Source organism: Gossypium hirsutum, chromosome A13 (genome assembly GCF_007990345.1).
Source record: "Gossypium hirsutum isolate 1008001.06 chromosome A13, Gossypium_hirsutum_v2.1, whole genome shotgun sequence".
In the NCBI taxonomy this organism is placed as follows: Eukaryota; Viridiplantae; Streptophyta; class Magnoliopsida; order Malvales; family Malvaceae; genus Gossypium; species Gossypium hirsutum.
Genome location: NC_053436.1, coordinates 8,030,747 through 8,058,181, shown reverse-complemented (window position 1 = coordinate 8,058,181; position 27,435 = coordinate 8,030,747). Strand labels below are relative to the sequence as shown.

The following is a 27,435-nucleotide window of genomic DNA, read 5'->3' as shown; positions in this document are numbered from 1 at the left end:
GGTTCTTTATTTTTATAACTCGGTTTTGTGGTCCTGAAACCACTTTCCGACTAGGGTCAATTTAGGGCTGTCACAGATAATCATAGATAATATCAAAGAAGATTGCTTCATGCAGAGCCATGGAGGCAAATTATAAGAAACAAGGACCATAGGCAAAGTACTGTACGAGGTGCTCATGATTTTAAAAGGATTAAATCCGTCAGATGCTAACCCGAGCCTTACACTCCGAGGGTCACTTGCAAAGCTTGGAAATTTATTGTGAAATGATTTCCATGCAAAAGAATCTGTAGGATGCCTTAATAATCCATCATTCGTTCGTTGATCATGATGCCACGTCATAAACTCAGCTGTCTTTGACGACATGAATTGCCTTTGAAGCCTTGGGATTAGCGGGAAATATCGCAAAATCTTGTTCGGCTTCCTTCTTGACTGTGGCTGTAACACCCCAAACCTGGCCCAGACGTTACGACCGAATCCGGCGTGTCACATTGAAGTGTTTTTCGAAAACCATGTTTTCATTGAAAACCCTTCTTGATGTTTAGAAACTTTCATCGTTTAAACTTGAATAAAACCTTAGCCTTATTTTTTTCCAAAACGTGATTCATTGTAATAATCAAAACACTGTTAGCAACCTTGTAAAATCTTATGGGAAACTTTGAAAACTTGTAAACCTTTGTAGTGGCAGAATCATGTAATTTTAAAAAAATAGTTAAGTATCAAACCTTCTTTGTCATGGCTTAAAGTGAATGGATACTACGCACCAGGTAGGATTCAAGAAAAGAGGAGGTGAGTCAATTAGACTGCTTAAGTACCTAGCTCTTCCATGACCCAATCCTAGACATGCATACATCCATTGCCACACTTTAAGCTTATTACTTGTCCACAAACAACAAATTAAGTTTAAGTCTATTTAAAATATTTATTTCCTTTGAAAACATTTACGTTGCGGAAGCTTTGCTCGGTTATCGTGATATTTTAAAAATAAGTAACTTTTATAAAACGCGCCCTAGAGCTAACCAATTTAATAACCCAAAATATTAAAAATAATAAAAAGAGCGGCCTTATTACAACTTTAACCAGAATAAAAATAATCAAAATAATAAATGCAAAACTTATTTTAAAGAAAACAAAACTTAATCTTCGTGGCCACTCTGAATCCCGCCCAGCTCCAAGTCCATCGATCTAAGGCTCACCTACAAAGATGGGAAAAAGGGGGGTGAGTTTGGAAAACTCAATGTGTAAAGTATCCCAACCAGAGCCCAAATCAGTTCAAGCTTTACTGGGCCTAAGCCCTATTCAAAATTTAGTGTTAACTGGGCCTTAGCCCATATAAATATTAATCTGGGCCATAGCCCCTTACAGTAACAGAGTATACTGGGCCTAGCCCATATCAGTATCAATCGGGGCCGTAGCTGTAACACCCCTATCCCGTAACCGTCGCCAGAGACGGACACGAGGGGTTCACAGACTAAATTCGCTTACTATCGCAGTCCATTTTAAAATTTTCCAGGCAGTTGGCTAACTGCGACACTGTCACCTTAAAAATCATATCTTGAGTTTCACAACTCGAAAATCAGTTTCGTAATTTTTCCCTGAAACTAGACTCATATTCCCATCTACATATGTTTTTATAGAATTTTTGGTCGGGCCAATTAGTACAGTTTATTAGTCAAAATCTCCCATGTTACAGGGATCGACTACACTGACCTTTGCGCATTACGACTTGGATATCTCCCTACACAGAGCTTCAATACTAATGCCGTTTGTTTCTATAGAAACTAGACTCAGAGAGGAATCTATACATATATTTCATGACTCCAAATTATATCTGGTTAATTTATAATTAATTTCTAAAGTCGGAACATGGAATCCAGAAACCGTTCTGGCCCTGTCTAACGAGAACCTGAATCTCTCTTAACATACTGTCCATATGATCGTTTCGTTACTTTCCTATGAAACTAGATTCATCAAGGTTCATTTACATAATTTATTCATTATTTAATTCCAATCCTACTATTTTTTGTGATTTTCCAAATCTACATCACTGCGGCTGCCAGCATCTGCCTTTAAGGTAGACTTTACCTATTTCATAGTTTCCATGATTCAACTAGCCCTTTTAGCATAAATAGCACAAATTATGATAGTGATTAACCATTCCATACCAAATGATTATAACATTATGCTCAAACATATATAAGCCATTTTCGCATGGCTATATACATTAACCAAAATATTCTTCCGCCACTAGTCTATTTTATACTTGCCATAAGATAATCCAAAACATAGCAGTACCAAACAGTGGAAGTGATAGTGTGACTAGTTGCTGACAGTCCCCGAGCCTGTAGCTTCGCAATGAGATCTATAAAAAAGAGGAAACAGAGTAAATGGAGTAAGCATTACAATGCTTAGTAAGTTTTAAGCAGTGTCAACAGATAACAATCAAATTATAACATAGTTGTTCGTATTTTTATTTCACTCTTCCTTCGGGCATACCATCCCTTTACCGAATATGCACATCTCATCATATACAATAGGCAGATAAACTTTCACATAAAAGTGAGCTCATGTGACATAGATATATCGTATGATTTCACATCACCTCTCACACTGATCCGATGTCACATAATCATAGGAATAGTCTCATAGATTGCTCTCGTATGCATCACATAACTACCTTATGATTTAGTGCAAATCAAGCTCACATATAAACTTGGAGTACATACCTGTTTAACCTTTCGCATTGAATATATTTATAAGCAATTCTTATTACGAAGTCTTACCCGGACATAATCTCCACACGAAGTTATCGGGTCTTACCCGGACAAAATTCCCACACGTAGTCATCGGGTCTTTAGAGCTCGGATATAGTACGAGCACGAAGCTTACGGACATTAATCAGTGATAATATTCTCGCATAAAGCCTGCGGGGTTTTAACCCGGATATAGTACTGACACAAATGCCCTTCGGGACTTATCACATTTATGCACTTTCACATCCATCACGTTGGCCACTCGGCCCTGCACATATATACACTTTCACATTCATCACATCGGCCATTAGGCCTTATCATATATATACACTTTCACATTCATCACATCGGCCATTAGGCCTTATTACATATATAATCTTTCACATTCATCACATCGGCTATTAGGCCTTATCACATATATACACTTTCACATTCATCACATCGGCCATTAGGCCTAATCACATATATACACTGTCTTGGCTGAATCTACATCTATCATTTTCCAATATCACAATTTAGAATTCACGTATGGGTTTAATCAATAGCTTATGAGCAACTAGAACAAGTTTATCAAGGTTTACAACACAATCTCAAATTCAGCACAAGCTGTTTTTCCTGAGCAATAGTCACTAAATCATTTATAACTGGAGCTACAAAACTCCAAATCACTTTCCGTTAATTTTTCCTGAATATAGACTCGTATATCTTCCATCCATAAAATTTCCAGAATTTTAGGTTTGGCCAATCAATACCAGATTTTTCTTAAAGTTTCCCCTGTTTCACTGTTTGACTAATCTGACCACTCTTCACTACGAATCAGATTTCTCATTTTACAGAATTCAAAATGTGTTGTATTTTTCATTTGAAACTAGACTCATTAAGGAGTCTAAGAATATAAATTTTATCTTATAACCATTTTTGTACAATTTATAATGATTTTCTAAAAACGGAACAGAGGATTACAGTGTCATTCTGCACTGTCTCACACAACTTTAAATATCTCATTATCGGAAATAAATTTTCTTACACGGTTTCTTTTATAAGAAACTAGACTCATTAAGCTTTAATTTCATAATTTATTCAGCCTCCCATTCAACTCCAACAATTTATGGTGATTTTCTAAATTCATGTTACTGCTGATGTCCTGAGCAGGTTTATCACAATTTTACTCTTCTGACATATCCTTTTAGCACTTCATAATATCATATCCATTTGGCAACATATCATATCAATAACTTACCTATACTTCATAATAGCCATTAGGCTATATGCATAAAAATTTACAATAGAGTTATGATTCTTTTAATATGTGCTTAACATATCATACTCAATCACATTATAGGCTTTAATACTTAAAACTTACCTCGATCGCTAATGTACGTCAATTCCGACTATTCGACCAATTTCCCTTTTTCCACGATCCGACTTTGTTTCCATAAGCTCTTGATGCTCAATCAACAATTTTTAACTTCAAATTTGCAAACAGCAATGTCATCACTTTACATAACAGAAATTAAATTTCATTACTTAAACTATCCACGACAATCACCTTCCGAGCACCTTAATTTTCTTTAAGCTAAACCACCTCATAGTATACATATACACATTCGGCTAATTATAAAACAAATCAGCACTCATAACCGAATCATTGACTAAAATCACATTCGGTAATATGCTTTTAAATAATTTCAATATTTATTAACATCTAAAACTAATTTGCTTGGGGTGCCATGAATTATTCAAATCGGCCGAATATCATTGAATCTCTAAAATCATGCTTATAACCACTTGGCCGAGTTTCACATTTCAAAGCCACATATATATATTATTCAAAGTATTTAACAACACGTAAAAATCCAAAACCATAAAACTCAATTCATATAACACCAAACTCAATGCTAAATCACCCTAGGCACATTCGGCACTAGCACAAGCACACACACATTTAACTTTTCTAAAATTCAACTTTAACAAGCTTCCTATGCTTCCATGATAAAAACCGAATGCTCATCTTACCACCAACATGCATATTTAATTATCTCAAGCCTCTCTTAATCAATTTTATTCATAATAGCATGAACTCAACAATCCATTACTCATACAAAACAACATAACCGAAAACCTTACTCATTTCAAAAATTCAAATCTCAACTTGGTCACAAAAATAACTTGATATCTCACCAACACAACATCAACACCAAGCAAGAATGATGCATCCATGGCCGAGTGTCATTTCCATCACATAGCAAGATTTAGACCATGGGCTAGGTAGAACTCAAGCTAACAACTAAAACATGCATGCATCTCATGGAAGATCATCAAACATACCTTAGCCTAGTTACATGCATGGCCGAACCTCTTCAATCTTTCTTCTTCCTTCCTCCTTAAAATTTTCGGCCAAGGATGAACCAAAGGATGAACACTTTTTTTTTGTTTTTCTTTCCTTCAACTCACGGCAAGGGGGGGGGACAATCACACATATCCTTTCTTTTTTTTTTGTTTCTCATCCTACTAACACTAATATTTTATTGCCCATGCTCTTTATTTTATTGTTTCCTCCCATGATGCACCAACACAACATGTCTATGACATGTTTTGCCCATCACCCTTTGTCCATCCTAATGTCATGACCGGCCACTACTAGATGGGGGGGGGGGGGAATTGACATGCAAGTCCCCCCTTTTTCAACATGCACTAATAGGTCCTTATGTTTTGATCTATCACATTTCAAAAATGTCACACATAAGTCCTATTGACTAAATTCACATGAAATTTACTAAATCGAAGCTTAAAATTTTCACACATTTATTTTAGACAATAAATATCATGTTCAAATAATTTGGTTACTCGGTTTAGCGGTCCCGAAACCGCTTTCCGACTAGGGTCAAATTAGGGGTGTCACAGTAGCCCTATTACAAGTCGAGATATATTGGGCCTTGCCCATATCAATACAGTTGGACCCATTTCAATACAATTGGCCCATAACAAAATAGCCTCATATGATTAATGCATGATAACTCATCCAACCCTGCACTTGCCTCCGTCCATCCCTACACTTCCTGTGGGGAATAAATCACCCACGCCATCCCTACACTTACAGTGTTAGCACCGATTGCGGCACTAACTATAATCCGCAGCAAAGCTGCTTATATCAGAATATGTGGCACAGCCACCAGAACGGGTTCTTCCTCCATAACAAAACCCAACCCCATGCAACAGATATACATGTCATGGCATATAACAAACAGAATCAGAATATCATGTATTTTAGTCAAAATTAACCCTAGGGTATAACGGTCATTTAGCACCTAGGGGTAACACGGTAGTTTTCATACTTAGGGGTAGTTTAATAAAATTTACTATTCTAGAGTTTACATACATATTCTAACCATTAACACATTAACAGAAGCACTTACCGAGCGTTTTTACCGAATCGGGCCCGTTGGCCCACTAACCTATTTTCGGCCCATTAAGCCCAAATATACCGAAGTGCACGAAATTACGCAATCTGCAATCATACTACTTGCGATTATCAAAATTAACAACCAAACCACCTCACAATCGCTCGCACGCTCGCAAGTTCCTAAATGCCGGCTTCTCGGCTTTTCGGCTTTTACCGATCTAGTCTATGAGTGGGTGTCGTTTACACACCTGTTTGTGACAAAACGCTGACGAGTTCCACACACGAACTGCCTACAATCAATTACTAATACGTTAACTATGAATCCATAGCAACTTATCTGCAAAACTCCTTACTAAAAATCGACCATTAACACTTTAGGCACTAATGTTCTTACCTTTGCCGAAAAAAATGGACTAGATCTATTTCTGGTCGTTCCAAATATCCAAGCCTTCGATTAGTAGCCTTTAATCCACACTATAGGAAAACAAATCAGATATCACCACTAAACCTTTTGAGTACAATCAACAGGCACCCTTTGCATATAGGGGTTTTTCGACTTTTACCTTAATTCATGAATAACGAAAGAAAGATTCGAGCGTTTACCTATATTGTTATGACACTACTCCCAATCGATTGTAGATCCAACTACCACACAAGAAGGGAAAAATACTCAACCAAGGGTTCGGCCTTTGTAGTACCTCAGAGTAGTAAGATTTCGGTTTTGAAAGAAAAGATACGAGGTTTGGCTTCAATGGAAATTCGGCTAACCAGTTTGTTGAGGATTTAAGAGAGAAAAGAAGAAGAATATCAAGGATTTAGGTTCGGCAAAAAGATAGGGTGAGAATTAAGAGGAGAAAGAAAAGAGAAGAGGGGAAGAGATGAGAGAAGAATAGAAAAGAATAAAAAATAGAAGAAGGAAAAAAAAAATCCTAAAGGCCTAAAATATTCGGCACTCTTTAGCTATGGCCGAATGAGTGCATTTCGGCATAGGAATTCTTTTTAAATTTCAATTCTCTAATTTGCTCCTTGATTTTTGGCCAAGTTTGGAGTTTGAATTTCATTCAAACTCCCCAACCGATCAGAGCAGCCTTATCCACCTGCTTGCACCGCCTCAGCACGCTGCTAGGAGTCCTGGTCAGACTCCAACTCCTTCCCCATGCGTGCAGCAAAAGCAAAGCCACTCCCGCGTGAGATGAGGCTCGAACTCCAGACCTCGTCTGCCCATGCGCCCACACCTGAGCTACTGGCCACTGCACCACGCTTCTCCTTTAGCAATATATGGTTACAATTAATTATAAACCTTACCTACTGAAGCTCCGGTTACTTGCGAAATAGAAAGGAAATTTTTGTCTGCTGTGCATCTCGAACCTGCGGCCTCTTAAACACACACATACGTTGCTTGCCACTGCGCCACAGGCTCTCCTTGTGTCAAACTTCTTTCGCAACTTTCTTTAAGGCTATTCCAACCGCAACCTGTATACTAAAAAAAACCCAATTTGCGCGCTCCGTGCCTTGAACCCAGGCACTTCCCACGCACTCCTAGCGTGCTTTGCCACTGGGCCAGATACTTGCTTCTGACATGAATTAGCCTGAACCTTTAATAAGGCTTACCTGCGACAGCCCTTGGTTTTTCTAAAATAAAAACACACAGTTGCACTCGCAGGGAATCAAACCCCTGCTCCTTTCCTACTGCTTAACACGCTTAACCACTAGGCCTGACTCCTCCTTATGTCCCATTTTAGCCCCAATTATTAATAAACCTTAATGCCCAGATCCCCTAAAGAAACAAAAATAATTATTTTTGCTAGAGTCTTGGATCGAATTTTTCCCATACTTTAAATACTTCTAAATTTATTTAAAACTAAAATAATAATAATAATAACCATAATAATGAAAATTTCAAATACGATAATATATATTTTTCCTAATAATAATTATAATTTCCATAAATCAATAAAAATAGATACAGTAAAATTTTCTAATAATAATTTAATTTAAACACTAAATTAACAATAATAATTTTATAAATATATTTGTATCTAATAATTATAATGATAATAATTTTCATAAAAATTAAAATATTAGTAATAACATAAATATTTTATCAATATATATATTTTTTAAACACTAGTAATATTTAAAACTTCTCAATATTCAGGTTTTCTTCTATCCGAATCCCAGACACAAAGCCCAACTCTTCTTGGCCCAATTTTTGGGGCGTTACAACTCTATCCCCCTAAAAAAAAAATTCGACCTCGAAATTTCCAACTATCAACTAACTGTATTACTCAAGTCAAACCACTATGCTAATATGCTACCGCTCGCACTCTGATATAAATAATTTTAATACGACCCAGAACATCTAATTACCGAAATAAGGAAATGTTTATCAAGCACGCATGCAATTCGTAGCACACACTCAAATAGAATAAACTTGGCAATCTCGAGCTCGATGCTCCTTGGACCCACATCTAAGACATGCTCCTGTCTTCCTATGGCATTGACCCGGATGACGCCCGTTGCAATCTTTGCAGGTTGGAATGTTTGGTCGTGTCTTAACATGTTTCACAGAACGAGGCTCTGTTCTTTGAGAACTGGATCCTTCCTCTTTTTACACTCCAAGCACACTATTTGAAGCGTTTCCCTAATTTCCTTAATATTGGTATCCAATACTTTCTCTACCACTTTCCTTACTATCTCGGCCAGTTCCTCAGTACCAAGCTCCGAGTTACCGCTACCCGAAGTTGGCAGACTTTGCTTACCCTCAGAATCCATATCAATACTCTACATTACTAGTACACATATCAAATAACTACAAAGATCTCAAAAAGTTTTACTATTTATTCATATGTCTTATGTAGAGAGACTATTTTAAAGTTTTTGTTTTTATAGAATCATATTCTAGCCACGGTTTCAATCTTTTAGGGTTTCTAGTTCTACCCTATCTACAGTTTCATATCAGAAGGCTCGATTCTAACTACAGTATTAATTCAGTACATTACAGTATAGGAAAAAGAAGTACTTACAGACTTGGTGCCGGGGATTCAGTATGCCACCTCCTCAGTTTTAAGATGAACTCAAAAGATTTAAACTTTTTGAAATCCATTTTTCAACCATTTAAAAAAAAACAAGTTCGGAGATTATCTCCTTTAAACAAAAATTTGTTTTCAAAAGTCAGGTTTTTCCAAAAATACCCTTTTTGGAATAAAGTTTTGAAAACCCTTTTTGGACCCGATCCACACCGAGTTGTTGCAACCGGGCTCTGATACCACTAAATGTAACACCCCAAACTTGGCCCAGATGTTACGACCGAATCCGGCGTGTCACATTGAAGTGTTTTTCGAAAACCATGTTTTCATTGAAAACCTTTCTTGATGTTTAGAAACTTTCATCGTTTAAACTTGAATAAAACCTTAGCCTTATTTTTTTCCAAAACGTGATTCATGGTAATAATCAAAACATTGTTAACAACCTTGTAAAATCTTATGGGAAACTTTAAAAACTTGTAAACCTTTGTAGTGGCAGAATCATGTTATTTCAAAAAAACAGTTAAGTATCAAACCTTCTTTGTCATGGCTTAAAGTGAATGGATACTACGCATCAGGTAGGATTCAAGAAAAGAGGAGGTGAGTTAATTAGACTGCTTAAGTACCTAGCTCTTCCATGACCCAATCCTAGACATGCATACATCCATTGCCACACTTTAAGCTTATTACTTGTCCACGAACAACAAATTAAGTTTAAGTCTATTTAAAATATTTATTTCCTTTGAAAACATTTACGTTGCGGAAGCTTTGCTCGGTTATCGTGATATTTTAAAAATAAGTAACTTTTATAAAACGCGCCCTAGAGCTAACCAATTTAATAACCCAAAATATTAAAAATAATAAAAAGAGCGGCCTTATTACAACTTTAACCAGAATAAAAATAATCAAAATAATAAATGCAAAACTTATTTTAAAGAAAAAAAAACTTAATCTTCGTGGCCACTCTGAATCTCGCCCAGCTCCAAGTCCATCGATCTAAGGCTCAGCTACAAAGATGGGAAAAAGGGGGGTGAGTTTGGAAAACTCAGTGTGTAAAGTATCCCAACCAGAGCCCAAATCAGTTCAAGCTTTACTGGGCCTAAGCCCTATTCAGAATTTAGTGTTAACTGGGCCTTAGCCCATATCAATATTAATCTGGGCCATAGCCCCTTACAGTAACAGAGTATACTGGGCCTAGCCCATATCAGTATCAATCTGGGCCGTAGCCCTATTACAAGTCGAGATATATTGGGCCTTGCCCATATCAATACAGTTGGACCCATTTCAATACAATTGGCCCATAACAAAATAGCCTCATATGATTAATGCATGATAACCCCATCCAACCCTGCACTTGCCTCCGTCCATCCCTACACTTCCTGTGGAGAATAAATCACCCACGCCATCCCTACACTTACAGTGTTAGCACCGATTGCGGCACTAACTATAATCCGCAGCAAAGCTACTTATATCAGAATATGTGGCACAGCCACCAGAACGGGTTCTTCCTCCATAACAAAACCCAACCCCATGCAACAGATATACATGTCATGGCATATAACAAACAGAATCAGAATATCATGTATTTTAGTCAAAATTAACCCTAGGGTATAACGGTCATTTAGCACCTAGGGGTAACACGGTAGTTTTCATACTTAGGGGTAGTTTAATAAAATTTACTATTCTAGATTTTACATACATATTCTAACCATTAACACATTAACAGAAGCACTTACCGAGCGTTTTTACCGAATCGGGCCCGTTGGCCCACTAACCTATTTTCGGCCCATTAAGCCCAAATATACCGAAGTGCACGAAATTACGCACTCTGCAATCATACTACTTGCGATTATCAAAATTAACAACCAAACCACCTCACAAGCGCTCGCACGCTCGCAAGTTCCTAAATGCCGGCTTTTCGGCTTTTCGGCTTTTACCGATCTAGTCTATGAGTGGGTGTCGTTTACACACCTGTTTGTGACGAAACGCTGACGAGTTCCACACACGAACTGCCTACAATCAATTACTAATACGTTAACTATGAATCCATAGCAACTTATCTGCAAAACTCCTTACTAAAAATCGACCATTAACACTTTAGGCACTAATGTTCTTACCTTTGCCGAAAAAAATGGACTAGATCTATTTCTGGTCGTTCCAAATATCCAAGCCTTCGATTAGTAGCCTTTAATCCACACTATAGGAAAACAAATCAGATATCACCACTAAACCTTTTGAGTACAATCAACAGGCACCCTTTGCATATAGGGGTTTTTCGACTTTTACCTTAATTCATGAATAACGAAAGAAAGATTCGAGCGAAGATTCGAGCGTTTACCTATATTGTTATGACACTACTCCCAATCGATTGTAGATCCAACTACCACACAAGAAGGGAAAATACTCAACCAAGGGTTCGGCCTTTGTAGTACCTCAAAGTAGTAAGATTTCGATTTTGAAAGAAAAGATACGAGGTTTGGCTTCAATGGAAATTCGGCTAACCAGTTTGTTGAGGATTTAAGAGAGAAAAGAAGAAGAATATCAAGGATTTAGGTTCAGCAAAAAGATAGGATGAGAATTAAGAGGAGAAAGAAAAGAGAAGAGGGGAAGAGATGAGAGAAGGATAAAAAAGAATAAAAAATAGAAGAAGGAAAAAAAAAATAAATCCTAAAGGCCTAAAATATTCGGCACTTTTTAGCTATGGCCGAATGAGTGCATTTCGGCATAGGAATTCTTTTTAAATTTCAAGTTTTCATTCAAACTCCCCAACCAATCAGAGCAGCCTTATCCACCTGCTTGCACCGCTTCAGCACGCTGTGCTAGGAGTCCTGGTCAGACTGCAACTCCTTCCCCATGCGTGCAGCAAAAGCAAAGCCACAGATGAGGCTCGAACTCCAGACCTCGTCTGCCCATGCGCCCACACCTGAGCTACTGGCCACTGCACCACGCTTCTCCTTTAGTAACATATGGTTACAATTAATTATAAACCTTACCTACTGAAGCTCCGGTTACTTGCGAAATAGAAAGGAAATTTTTGCCTGCTGTACAACTCGAACCTGCGGCCTCTTAAACACACACATACGTTGCTTGCCACTGCGCCACAGGCTCTCCTTGTGTCAAACTTCTTTCGCAACTTCCTTTAAGGGCTATTCCAGCCGCAACCTGTATACTACAAAAATCCCAATTTGCGCGCTCGGTGCCTTGAACCCAGGCACTTCCCACGACCTCCTAGCGTGCTTTGCCACTGGGCCAGATACTTGCTTCTGACATGAATTAGCCTGAACCTTTAATAAGGCTTAGCCGCGACAGCACTTGGTTTTTCTAAAATAAAAACACACAGTTGCACCCGCAGGGAATCAAACCCCTGCTCCTTTCCTACTGCTTAACACGCTTAACCACTAGGCCTGACTCCTCCTTATGTCCATTTTAGCCCCACTTACTAATAAACCTTAATGCCCAGATCCCCTAAAGAAACAAAAATAATTATTTTTGCTAGAGTCTTGGATCGAATTTTTCCCATACTTTAAATACTTCTAAATTTATTTAAAAACTAAAATAATAATAATAACCATAATAATGAAAATTTCAAATACGATAATATATATTTTTTCCTAATAATAATTATAATTTCCATAAATCAATAAAAATAGATACAGTAAAATTTTCTAATAATAATTTAATTTAAACACTAAATTAACAATAATAATTTTATAAATATATTTGTATCTAATAATTATAATGGTAATAATTTTCATAAAAATTAAAATATTAGTAATAACATAAATATTTTATCAATATATATATTTTTTAAACACTAGTAATATTTAAAACTTCTCAATATTCAGGTTTTCTTCTATCCGAATCCCAGACTGAAAGCCCAACTCTTCTAGGCCCAATTTTTGGGGCGTTACAGTGGCCCATATTCATCCTCATTAACATCTTCTGCATCTCTATTCATCCAACGAGATTTACCGCAAACATGACAAGACTGTTGATTTCTCCGATCACCCCAATACAACATGCAATCATTTGGGCAACTATGAATTTTGTTGTACCCAAGGCCCAAATCTTTTATCACTTTCTTCATGTCTTTACATGATTGAGGGATTTTTGCAAATGGGAACATTTCTCTCAAAAGCTCTAACAGCATTGTCAAAGAGTTTCCGGTCCACCCTCCCAAACATTTTAAGTGGAAAAGGCGAATATAGAATGACATTTTTGAAAATTTTGATCCCTCATAAAGTTCTTCATTCATTTCACCAAGTAACGTGTAGAACTTTGCCGCTTCTTCATTCGGTTGTTCATCCGGTACACTTCTTCTCGTTTCCATAAAAGTATTCCCACCGATATTATAATCATCAGATGCAACATAGTTTGGTGGAAATGATTGGAAACTTTCACTCCGCATATTAAATGCATCCCGCATCATACCTTCCATGTCATCTTCTCTAACATGCTGACGGTAACCACTATAAGGATAACCCAGATTAATCGTCGAAGAGGCTCCACTAGGTGTACACTCTCCATGGAAAATCCATTTGTTATACCCCCGAATGAAGCCATCAACAATTAGATGTTCGTAGACAACTTCAAGATAATGCCAATAGATATTGCCACACTTCTTACACGGGCAAAGAATCATATTCTCTTGGCTTGAATTGTGAAATGCAAAATCTAAAAAGATTGCACTCCATTTTGATACTCGTTGCTTGCCCTTGAGAAATTCATCCAAGTCCTATCCATTTCGTAGTTGTTGAAGTCTAAAGTTGGCAATAAGTTTCACGGGTAAGTTGTTTATTATGTAAGTCTTGATATGATATATATTTATGTTTTATGTAAGTTATGTAGATTATGTAAGTTATGAAATTTGAACTTTTAAACTATATGCTTTTAAGGAAATTATTAGATTAAACTACATGTATTAGTTAAGTTATGTAAGTTGTTATGTACGTTATGTGAGTTATGTAATTTATTTAAGTAATGATCAATATTAATACTATTTTGATAAAAATTAGTTATAACTTTTAAAGACATTTAAAAATATTAAATATTAAAATCAAACATGTTTAATATAACAAAATAGTAATTTGAATATAATAATATCAAGAAAGAATCGTAGTTTAATTTTTATAAGTAAATTGGAAATAAATTAAGGTTATATAAATATTCAATAGCGATAGAACTTTTTTCAATTCTTTTTGAATTTTTTAAGATTCATCATACGTGGCGTTGTTACACCTAGGGAGGATCCATTATATCTTGCAGCTCGATATAAGGCAACTCGTCAGGTTTCCAACCTATATACTTTGAATCTTTAAAATATTTAAAATAAGGAATGGACAAGCAAGCTACATATATGGTAATAAAATTAATTCATACTTAAGTTGAATCAAATAATACTTAAGTTGAACCAAAATATAAAAACTTATTCATACTTATTCATACTTCAAATAATAATTAATACTATTTTGAGAAAAATTATTTATAACTTTTAAAGACATTTAAAAATATTAAATATTAAAATCAAACATGTTTAATATAACAAAATAGTAATTTGAATATAATAATATCAAGAAAGAATCGTAGTTTAATTTTTATAAGTAAATTGGAAATAAATTAAGGTTATATAAATATTCAATAGCGATAGAACTTTTTTCAATTCTTTTTGAATTTTTAAGATTCATCATACGTGGCGTTGTTACACCTAGGGAGGATCCATTATATCTTACAGCTCGATATAAGGCAACCCGTCAGGTTTCCAGCCTATATACTTTGAATCTTTAAAATATTTAAAATAAGGTTGGAGAGAAGGTCAGCTATTGTTGTAATTATAACGGACAAGCAAGCTACATATATGGTAATAAAATTAATTCATACTTATTCATACTTCAAATAATTAATACTATAAGGTCAGGTTTCTAGCCTATATACTTTGAATCTTTAAAATATTTAAAACGTACCTTAATAAAACGTACCTGGTCTACTCCACTCTCACTAGCAAACAGAGGCTGGAGTCCAAAAAGTAATATTTGTTAAGTAATTTAAAGTGAAAATGCATTGAAATAAGGAAAAAAAATTAGCAACTAAATGGCCTGTACGTACCTAGAACAAATGTCAATGGCTGTGGTGTATTTAGTTGCACCAAATATTATTTCAGATGATTGATAGTACCTAGAACAGATGTAAGATTATAAGAGTAGCACCAAATATATTTCAGTTTAAGCAAATATAAAAACTTTATCTATATCAGTACCAAATTTTAATTCGAAGATTAAATGGCAGCTTCAGTTGAACCAATACTTGCAGGAGGAACAGGAAGCAGTAAATGAAGCTGTACACCTCAGCAAAATCTGGCAAAACTGCACTGTATAGAAAGCACACTTATCATCAATGGGACAAAGGAAACTTAAGGATGTGATGACAGGAACTACTGAAGAAGACACTGATTATCACGTGTTCTTATTCATACTTATTCATACTTCAAATAATAATTAATACTATTTTGATAAAAATTAGTTATAACTTTTAAAGACATTTAAAAATATTAAATATTAAATATTAAAATCAGTTGCTTCAACCCCAATCAACTGGAATTTGCCAATGACCATGAAAAACATCATAATATATTGAGTCTTGCTGCAATTTACTATATCCAATATAAGCTTGCCATTCTAAATACCATTATCAGTGCCATTTTCTTCCTTCACCATAGCATTTATTACCTTCAATCGACATCTCATTTTATAATTAGAAATTGAAAAGCATTTTCAAACAAAATATAACAATTTTATTATATAAAACGTGAGCAACAATACAGCATTAAACTCTTAAATCAATCTAAGTCACAGTAAACACATAAGTTCGATAGAAACATGAAAACAGACCAAAAGAACATCTAAAAAACCAAAATGGAATCACCATTATTATGTAAACATGAAAATGCATAGCTTGAAACAAACCAACTTTGCATGTGCAGAATCATACTCCACAAAACTCATAAACATTAACTTCTCCTAACTAGAATACCAACTTTATGTTTACAGAGGCCTTGATGGAAACTAACATAACTGTTGATATATAACTTATCTAATAAGAATCACAGAATATGCAGAAAGTACCTGAGTATTTAGTATCAAGAGAACCATGTATTCAAAAGAAAAGAGCCAGAAATTGATCAATGTATGCAAAACTTGGTCTATATTTCAAAACTGGAATAAAGCTTTCATCTAGTACCAAATACATACATATATAGAGACACAAACACACAGGCATACATCTTCCATTACCTAAATCTGTTTCTTGAAAATAAAAGATAAGTAAGCTTCTACAGGAAACTTAACGAAGGAAGCCAAATCGAGACAAAACACAAAAAAGAGTGGATGAAATAAGCTTAAAATTTTAGGAATGTAATTAAAATGTTAATTAAATGTTAGAAAAACATTAAAAATTTAGGAATGTAATTAAATGTTAATTAAACATTGAAAACATAAAAGGAAAAACATGTTGAAAGAAACATAAATTTTAGGGAAGACAATGTTTACCTTGATTGAATTGGAAATGTTTTCTTGAGGGTTTATTTAGAGATGCTTAGGATTGATCTCTAATAATGTCGAGAGACTTCCCTACTCATTGCATTTGAAGAACAAAAGTCTATTTCTGGTCGACAAAACAATCAAATGAGTTCTAAAAATAAACAACATTTAATGATAGGTATAATATTAATTATATTGCATAATAACAGGTGGGAGTAAACAAATAAAATGATTAAAAAAATATCCAGTAATTTGGTATAACATTAACAGGAGAAATAGTATACCATTAACAGGAGAAATAGGACCAAGCTCAATACCATTAAAAGACATTAAGTTACATTGTATACATATTATCATTGCAATTTGGTATAAATATTCCCGATTGTCCTAGCAATGCTAACTATCACAGCCAGTATTAACATTAACCACGACAAAAATTCCTCTAGTCTGCTCAAGCTCATGCTCTCTTCTTGCTGACTTATCCTCAATGCAATTAGAGCAGGGAACATAAAACCTAAGGAAAAAACTGTTGTTGCTCCAGTAAATTTGAAAGCTATCCATATATTTGGGATCATAGTAGATCCAATATATATAAGCACTAACAATATTACTGTTAATGCCAAAGACCTTTTTTTACTCTTCGTGAGAGGAGCTGATCCCTCAAACACCAAGTTATCCACAGTTTGCCGTAGGGAAAAGTGAATAACAGGGAAAACCAAAACCAAATGAAGAGCAAATATAATTCAAAGCAGTGCTAAAACGAATTCCCAGATTCCTATCAAAATTGGTCAAAACATCACCTTCGAGCTCATTGTATATAGGTTGAACATTGAAATGGAAAACATATGCATTAGTCATAATAGGGATAACTACTAGTAAATCCAAAATTGCCATTTTCGATCCAAAATCTGGGCTCCTCCTTGGAGCCTCTATCTTCCCTTCAATAAGCTTAATGAATGCAACAACAAAGCAAACCACAACGAAAACAACAACGAGAGCTACCGAAGCAGCCGAAGTCATGCTTAATGAATCAATCCTATCTAACATGCAAAGTGGAGCAAGAAAAACAACCATAACAACCAAAACCAATAACTTCCTATAATCCCAAAAACCAGTCCTAACCACTGATCGAGAACCCCAATATGATGAACCGAACCAGACATAACATCACCCAGACATTACGAACCGAACCAGTCCTAACCACTGATCGAGAATCCCTAAAACAAGCCCCAGAACCTTCATAGTAGCAGGTAAAGCCATGATTCCAGCACCAATAATTGTGGTGGTTTAGTTAAAAACAGCACCAGAAACACCAGACCCGGTATTGGGTTTACTTAAAACAAGGGTATAATCATCAAGATCAACATCAACATCAGTATCAACATAATCATCATCATTAAGATCATCAAAATCATCAATAACCTTGGGATGATTTACCCGGTTCCCATCATCAGAGAGGAGCGATTTTTGTTGGGATCTAAAGTCATGGTGTTCATTATGCATTTGTAATTCTACAAATGAGCCTTTGGGTATAGCTGAATAATTACTATCCATTCTAGATCAAAGAAATGCTTAAGAAGCTTGAAACTTTGTAAAGATCTCTCAGAAAAAAATCGAATGTAACGATTAAAAAACTTACAAAGAATTGGGAGGAATTGAATTGAATGGAATGGATTTTGAAAGGGTCAAGAAAAAGCAGCAGATCCGTGGTGGGTCAACGTTTTTGGATGATTTATTGGAAGGAGAGAGATAAAGAGCAATATGTTTGGAAATAAAGGAAAAGTTTTCCAGTGCTACCATTGGAGGATATAATTAAAAGCCAAAGCAACATGGCCAGAGCATAATCACTCCCAGACTACTATAGCAACTGAACAAATCAGAACAGAGGTAATGTGCAAAAAACGAGTTGCAAGTTCTCCATGAATAACATTTAATTACACGAATGACAGAGAAGTCTACAAGAGAAGAAAACGTAAGAAAATTCCAGCATACACTACATATCAAGAAAGGAAGTGGTTGTTCAAAATAGCAAGTTCAGTCAATTAAGCTTAATTCCAAAAAAAAATAAAAATAAAAGGCAAGTAATACAGTAACTACACATTAATCTAAAGGGGACTAAAAAACTAACCATTTCAAACCCATGAAGCATCTGACCGTCGACGAGAGGAAAGGGAAAATAGTTAGAGATTTCGAGTATGGGGGAACAGATTAAGGGAAAAAAAGGGGACTTGGGGAAAATGTTAGGGATTTCTGGTTTGGGGAATTAGGGGATGATTTGGGGAAAAAGAAAGAGGTGTATGTTTTAGGGATTTAGGGAAGGAAGACGAGATGGGGGAAAATGACTTAGCAAAAAAATGAAACCGATTTCGGGTAAAGGGCATAAACCTCAGGAGAGAAAAAACGACGCCGTTTCAAATAAGGAAAATTTGTGGCATTTTCATCAACGCGTCGCTAATAAGACCTTTTGCGGCGTTTTCAGCAAAGCGTCAGTAACACCTATTTTATCTACACTATAAAATGACGCCGTTCTAATACGCGTTGTGGCGTTTATTATAGAAACGCCGCTAAAGCCACTACTATTCAGAGGAAACGACGTGTTTTACTCTAATGTATAATGAAATACTGTGGCATTTTCTAAAAAAATGCCGCTATTTTCTATCTTTTGCGACGTTTTATGTATAAACGCCGCTAATACCTGAATATTTTATAGAAATTGATCAAAATTTAAAACTATATATTTAGAATTTCTTTTAAATTATATATAAACCCTAAAACCCTAACTATAGTTGAAACTTTAATTTTGATTTAATACACATTTTAAAATACATATTATGTATGCATATAAATTAATTAAATAAAAACATGATGCTGTTTATTATATCAATAACGTGTAAATATTTTACAATATCTAGATCAAATTACAGTTCATGTACACAATTGCACACTAAACCACTTTTCATATATATATTTATATATATTTTAAAATAATATTTTATATATATTTATCTTATATACATTTATCTTCTAAATTACAATCCAAAATTATACTCTAAATTTAAAACCCTAAACCTGATACTCTAAACCCTAAACCTTAGACCACAAACACAAAACCCCTCACCCCAAACTTTAAACCCCAAAACCATTCGGTAACCCCTAAACCAGCCATAACTCCTAGACCATAAAGCCCAAACTATAAAGTTGTGACACCCCTAAAGTGACCCTAGTCGGAAAGTGGTTTCGGGACCACGAAACCGAGTCACAAAAATAATTAGATGTTATATTCTGTGCTTATTGTATGTGGAATTTGTATGTGTGAATATTTCGTGCCTTGATTTTTATCAAGGCGGTGTTAATTTATAAGAAAGGACCCATGCGATAAGACTTGATAATGTGATAGGTGAAATTTAAAGTGGCCAAATAATGCATGAGTTATTGACATGAGGGACTTGCATGTCAAATGGACCACTTTTAATTGGTGGCCGGACATAATGATAGTTGATAGATATTATATGCATTTCATTTTAGCATGATAATAGTTAGTGGCTTTATATTATGGAAGAAAGAATAATTAAAAGAAGAAATGGGTGATAAAAAAAAAGGTGGTTCATCCTCACTCTACCATTGCAGTAACTTGAGATTAGAAAGAAAAAAAAAAGAGAACATGCATGTAGTTCATCTTGGAGGCCGAACAAAGGAGAAAGAAAATAAAATTTGTGGCTTTGAAGTTTCGGCCATTTGGAAGCAACAATTCAAGGTGAAATTCAAGTTGTTTTGTTAATTTTTAGTATCATTGAATCCCTTACTTAATTTTCTCTAAAACCCATGAGTTAAATTTTGTTTTGGTGAATAATTGATGTTCGGCCATGAGTTGATGAGCTAAGAAATTTGAGTTTGATGTTAGAATTTAAAAATCAAGTGTTAGATGAATGCCTTTTGTGTTACGATTTTATGTGATTTTTCCTAAATTGTCTATAAATTTTTGGTTGTTGATTTCATGGTAATGGTATATTGAATCCATGATTTGAATTCATGAAAATTTAGTAAGGTTGCATTCGGCAACTTGCTTGGAATTAAGAAATGATGTCTAAGCTTAGGTGATTTTGATGATGATATATATATTCATAAGTATAATTAGCTGATTCGGCTTTGGTATTTGCATAGATAAAATATGTGTGAAGTTAGTTGTTGTGTTTGGTTAAGGTACTATAAATAGCTTATGATTAATTCATCTTTGGTAAGTTTCATGTATGATATGCTATGGCTTTGAGAATGCATTTTATAAATTAGTTCGAAAAGGAGTGAAATAACAATTATATGTTTGACTATGTATTGGATATTTTGGTTTGGTTTGTCAATGCAATGTATGCGCTTAGGTTATGCTTAAATGGTTAGTGGAAGTAAATGATGTAATGTCAACCATAATTTTATATGTTAACAAATATTACGCTATTTGTTATGATTGGTATGAGTTAAAATGCGGATGTGTATAGATAAGCAAAATGATATGTTTAGTATTTAGTTAAAGTAACGAAATTGTACTAAAGAGAGTATTAATGCATGTTTGGTACTTGAGATGATTGAGGTGGTGATCTCGAAGCTAAATGTTATAAGGAATAAGTGTATTTCTTGCTAACCGAATTATAATATAATCGAATGTGGTTTTACACAATAGTGATGTGATAAGTTTAAATTTGGTTCATTAGCTCAAGAACTCAAGGAAACAAAGTCGGATCGTGGAAAAAGGGAAATTGGTCGAATAGTCGGAATTGACGTACATTAGCGATCGAGGTAAGTTTTAAGTATTAAAGCCTATAATGTGATTGAGTATGATATGTTAAGCACATATTAAAAGAATCATAACTCTATTGTAAATCTTTATGCATATAGCCTAATGGTTATTATGAAGTATAGGTAAGTTATTGATATGATATGTTGCCAAATGGATATGATATTATGAAGTGCTGAAAGGATATGTCAGAAGAGTAAAATTGTGATAAACCTGCTCAGGACAGCAGCAGTAACATGAATTTAGAAAATCACCATAAATTCATGGATTTGAATTAGAGGCTGAATGAGACATGAAATTAAATATTAATGAGTCTAGTTTCTTATAAAAGAAACCGTGTAAGCAAAGGAATTTCTGATAATGAGAAATTTGATTCGTAGTAAAGAGTGTTCAGATTAGTCAAGCAGTGAAACAGGGGAAACTTTAAGAAAAATCTGGTATTGATTAGCCAAACCTAAAATTCTGGAAATTTTATGGATGGAAGACATACGAGTCTATATTCAGGAAAAAATTACGGAAAGTGATTTGGAGTTTTGTAGCTCAAGTTATAAATAATTTAGTGACTATTGCTCAGGAAAAATAGCTTGTGCTGAATTTGAGATTGTGTTGTAAACCTTGATAAACTTGTTTTAGTTGCTTATAAGCTATTGATTAAACCCATATGTGAATTCTAAATTGTGATAAGGCCTAATGGCCGATGTGATGAATGTGAAAGTGTATATATGTGATAAGGCCTAATGGCCGATGTGATGAATGTGAAAGTGTATATATTTGATAAGGCCTAATGGCCGATGTGATGAATGTGAAAGTGTATATATGTGAATAAGGCCTAATGGCCGTGGTGATGAATGTGAAAGTGTATATATGTGATAAGGCCTAATGGCCGATGTGATGAATGTGAAAGTGTATATATATGTGATAAGGCCTAATGGCCGATGTGATGAATGTGAAAGTGTATATATGTGAATAAGGCCTAATGGCCGATGTGATGAATGTGAAAGTGTATATATGTGATAAGGCCTAATGGCCGATGTGATGAATGTGAAAGTGTATATATGTGATAAGGCCTAATGGCCGATGTGATGAATGTGAAAGTGTATATATGTGAATAGGGCCTAATGGCCGATGTGATGAATGTGAAAGTGTATATATATGATAAGGCCTAATGGCCGATGTGATGAATGTGAAAGTGTATATATATGTGATAAGGCCTAATGGCCGATGTGATGAATGTGAAAGTGTATATATGTGACGGGGCCGAGTGGCCAACGTGATGGATGTGAAAGTGCATAAATGTGATAAGTCCCGAAGGGCATTTGTGTCAGTACTATATCCGGGTTAAAACCCCGCAGGCTTTATGCGAGAATATTATCACTGATTTATGTCCGTAAGCTTCATGCTCGTACTATATCTGAGCTCTAAAGACCCGATGACTACGTGTGGGAATTTTTGTCTGGGTAAGACCCGATAACTTCGTGTGGAGATTATGTCCGGGTAAGATTTCGTAATAAGAACTGCTTATAAATATATTCAATGCGAAAGGTTAAACAGGTATGTACTCCAAGTTTATATATGAGCTTGATTTGCACTAAATCATAAGGTAGTTATGTGATGCATACGAGAGCAATCTATGAGACTATTCTTGTGATTATGTGACATCGGATCAGTGTGAGGGGTGATGTGAAATCATACGATATATCTATATCACATGAGCTCACTTTTATGTGAAAGTTTATCTGCCTATTGTATATGATGAGATGTGCGTATTTGGAAAAGGGATGGTATGCCCGAAGGAAGAGTGAAATAAAAATACGAACAACTATGTTATAATTTGATTGTTATCTATTGCCACTGCTTAAAACTTACTAAGCATTGTAATGCTTACTCTGTTTACTCTGTTTCCTCTGTCTTATAGATCTCATTGCGAAGCTACAGGCTCGGGGATCGTCAGCAACTAGTCACACTATCACTATCCACTGTTGGTACTGCTATGTTTTGGATTATCTTATGGCATGTATAAAATAGACTAGTGGCGGAGGAATATTTTGGTTAATGTATATAGCCATGCGAAAATGGCTTATATATGTTTGAGCATAATGTTATAATCATTTGGTATGGAATGGTTAATCACCATCATAATTTGTGCTATTTATGCTGAAAGGGCTAGTTGAATCATGGAAACTATGAAGTAGGTAAAGTCTACCTTAAAGGCAGATGCTGGCAGCAGCAGTGAAGTAGATTTGGAAAATCACTAAAAATAGTAGGATTGGAATTAAATAATTAATAAATTATGTAAACGAACCTTAATGAATCTATTTTCATAGGAAAGTAACTAAACGATCATATGGACAGTATGTTAAGAGTTATTGAGGTTCTCGTGAGACGGGGCCAGAACGGTTTCTGGACTCCCTGTTCCGACTTTGAAAATTCATTACAAATTAACTAGATATAATTAGGAGTCACGCCATATATGTATAGATTCCTCTCTGAGTCTAGTTTCCATAGAAGCAAACGGCATCAGTATTGAAGCTCTGTGCAGGGAGATATCCAAGTCGTAATGCGCAAGGGTCAGTGTAGTCGATCCCTGTAACATGGGAGACTTTGACTAATAAACTGTACTAATTGGCCCGACCAAAAATTCTAGAAAAAAAAATACGTAGATGGGCATATGAGTCTAGTTTCAGGGAAAAATCACGAAACTGATTTTTGAGTTGTGAAACTCAAGATATGATTTTAAAGCGACTAGTATGCAGATTGGGCAGTGTCTGGAAAATTATTTTTATAAGGGGTTTAAAGTCTGTGAACCCCTCGTGTCCGACTCCGGCAACGGTCTCGGGTACGGGGTGTTACAATTTTATTGGTATCAGAGCTACGGTTTAGTCGATTCTAGGACTAACGTAGCACGCGTGAGTCTATTTATACATGCCATAAAGTGATAAAATGATAGTGTGATGATTTTGGCTATTAAAATGTGTTTGCTGTATTGCAATGAATCTTGATCCCGATCGAGCTGTAGCAAGCTTCTGACTATGAGAATTTGCGATATAACTTCACGTAGATATGCCTAAATTATTAAGTTGATCAGGTACGTATCATGTACTCGTATTTGAATTTCGATTTGGATTGAGTTATAAGGGTATAAGTGATGCAATTTTGAAAGAGTGTTATGACTATAAATGTGATTTTTGTATGTGGCTATGGAACTGGAAGTTGAATGGTCGATAAGCGTGTTTTGTTTGTATTCGAGTAATGTAAATGATATACTAAGGTGTATTGCTATATGTGTATATGTATGTAGAGACGAAATTGTCGAATGTAAAAAGGCAGTGAAGCGTATAGAGTGGTTGGTTTTCAGCACTAAGTGTGCGAGCAATAAGTGTTCACGGTTGTGAGATTGGCACTAAGTGTGCGAGCAATAAGTGTTCACGGTTGTGAGATTGGCACTAAGTGTGCGAGCAATAAGTGTTCACGGTTGTGAGATTGGCACTAAGTGTGCGGGCAATAAGTGTTCACGGTTGTGAGATTGGCACTAAGTGTGCGGGCAATAAGTGTTCACGGTTGTGAGATTGGCACTAAGTGTGCGAGCTTGAAATGCATGGCACTAAGTGTGCGAGTTTAAAGTACATGGCACTAAGTGTGCGAGTTTAAAGTACATGGCACTAAGTGTGCGTGGTTGATTATTAAGCACTATGTGTGCGAACCCACTATATATATATTCTCTATCAATTATTTATATTAAGGGTGCGACCTTACCGAGTCGATTTCGGACAGTGGAAAGGGGTAAGTCTTCGAGTAATGACCCTACTATGTTATAAAGCCAATTGAAATCATGCTCTTTGTGTGTGGCTATTGAGCTGAAATTGGAAAGGTTTAATAAATGCTTTGTGTTTGAGCCTTAGTAACGAAAGTGAAATATGGACGTGTCATGATTGTTGATATATGTGTGCGTGAGCATTTGAATGATATCCGGGCTAAGTCCCGAAGGCAATTGAGCTAGTGATTATATCCGGGCTAAGACCCGAAGGCATTGGTGCGAGTTATTAAATCCGGGCTAAATTCCGAAGAGCATTCGTGCTAGTGAGGTATCCGGACTAAGTTCCGAAGAGCATTTGTGCTGGTGTTATATCCGGGCTAGGTCCCGAAGAGCAACCATGCTGGTGACATGTATTCGGGCCTTCGTGCCTAGTAGGCTTCGTGCCGGTAATTTGAGCAAAGTTTAAGTATTCATTACTATACGAATTCAAATTTAAATGAGATGATATGTTTAAAAGTGCACATACATGATGTTTATAGACTTGGTTAAGTCATATCAATGTGTATTAACGAATGCATAAGAGCACTATGTATGTGAATAATTAGAGGCACTGTGTGTGTGCGAATTTCCTTTAACCGAGCACTATGAGTGCGAGATCGGTCAGTGGGCACTAAGTGTGTGAAGTGGAATTCATGTAAGACCTCGTTTGGGACGAAGGCATTGATTTGAGATAGTGTGTAAGACCATGTCTGGGACATGGCATTGACTCGATACGTGAGAATATGTAAGACCATATCTAGGATATGGCATTGTAAGAGTTATATGTGCTATTGCTGAATGGACACTATTTTGTTAATCTTGTTCAAGAAATTATTTTGATTAAGTTTCGACATTCGAAAGTTTGAAAGAATTTTTGATGAATGTTGATAATTTTGGATATACGAGTTATGCGCTAGAATAAATCTCAAGCTAGTGTATTACATTAGGCTTTATGCCTATTCGACTGTATACGGGTAAAGTTAACTATGATTGAATGTGCTAAATGAACTAAATGTTCAGGTACGTGGAAGTTGACTTTTCTTTTGGAAATGAGTTAAGTCGAATGTTGAGTATATGTGTACTTTCGGTTGGGTTACAGCTTATACATGAATGAAAATGTGGGTTACAAATATGTGGGTTGATGATGTGAATTATACATGTTAATATGTGCTTAATGTGACAGCCCAAAATTGACCCTAGTCGGGAAGTGGTTTCGGGACCGCTAAACCGAGTCACCGAAAGGTTTGAATGTGATGTTTATTGTCTAGAATATGTAATCATGAATGTGTGAAAATTTCAAGCTTCGATTTAGTCGATTGCATGTGAATTTAGTCAATAGGACTTATATGAGAAAATTTTAAAATGTGATAGGTCAATGCATGAGGACCTATTAGTGCATGTGGAAGAAAAAGGGGACTTGCATGTCAAATTCCCCCTCCCTAATATGTAGTGGCCGGCCATGCTATGGGTGGAAACATGTCACCAACATGTTGTGTTAGTGATGTATGGTAAGGAAAATAAAATAATAAGCATGATAATTAAATAATGAAAGGAAGGGTGATGAAAAAAAGAAAAAAAAATAATAATGGTCTCATGCATACACCCCATTGCCGTGAGCTAAAGGAAGGAAAAGAAAGGTTTTGTTCATCCTTTTTCAACCTCTTTTGACCGAAAATCCTAAGGAAGAGGATTAGGAGGAAGTTTGGCCATGCATGTAACTAGATTGAGGTATGTTTAATGTTATTCTTTGAGATTCATGTATATTTTAATTTGTAAGTTCAAAATCTACCTAGCCATGGTTCAAACTTTGTTAAATGATGGAGATGACATTCGGCCATGAATGTTACGTTCTTGGTTGGTATTTTGATGTCTTTGGTGATGAGGTAAGGAGATGGTTGACTTTGGGTGTTTAATAAAAGGGTTTGGATGTGAGAGTGTGTGAGAAGTAGAAATGAGGAGTCTTAGCAACTCCATGAAGGTTCGGCCATGGTAGTTTGAGGATTAGAGATTTTATTTCTTGTTAAAAATTTGATGAATCCTAGTGTGTGAAGTGTTTGAACCAACTAAGGATTAATAGATGCATGGGTACAAAGTAGGAAGAATCGGCTACTATGGTTGACACCAATGCCGAATGTAAAGATGTTA

General features: G+C 35.5%; 2 long non-coding RNA genes and 1 pseudogene across 3 annotated transcripts; all 3 read right to left on the bottom strand.

Moving 5' to 3' along the window:
* Positions 1 to 1,151: 1,151 nt before the first annotated feature.
* On the bottom strand, positions 1,152 to 7,408 carry LOC121212256 (uncharacterized). 2 transcript variants are annotated; one of them, XR_005907419.1, is made up of 3 exons: positions 6,757 to 7,408; positions 6,548 to 6,627; positions 1,152 to 1,193 (listed from the first exon to the last, which is right to left on the bottom strand). It is a non-coding gene; the product is annotated as an uncharacterized lncRNA (long non-coding RNA). The 2 variants fall into 2 exon arrangements; XR_005907418.1 differs by lacking the exon at positions 1,152 to 1,193 and adding an exon at positions 6,419 to 6,443.
* A 3,742-nt stretch (positions 7,409 to 11,150) lies between these two features.
* Positions 11,151 to 11,871, bottom strand: LOC121212255 (uncharacterized). The gene is made up of 3 exons (XR_005907417.1): positions 11,518 to 11,871; positions 11,297 to 11,376; positions 11,151 to 11,192 (listed from the first exon to the last, which is right to left on the bottom strand). It is a non-coding gene; the product is annotated as an uncharacterized lncRNA (long non-coding RNA).
* A 5,193-nt stretch (positions 11,872 to 17,064) lies between these two features.
* On the bottom strand, positions 17,065 to 18,265 carry LOC121212269 (amino acid transporter AVT6E-like; annotated as a pseudogene).
* Positions 18,266 to 27,435: the final 9,170 nt, after the last annotated feature.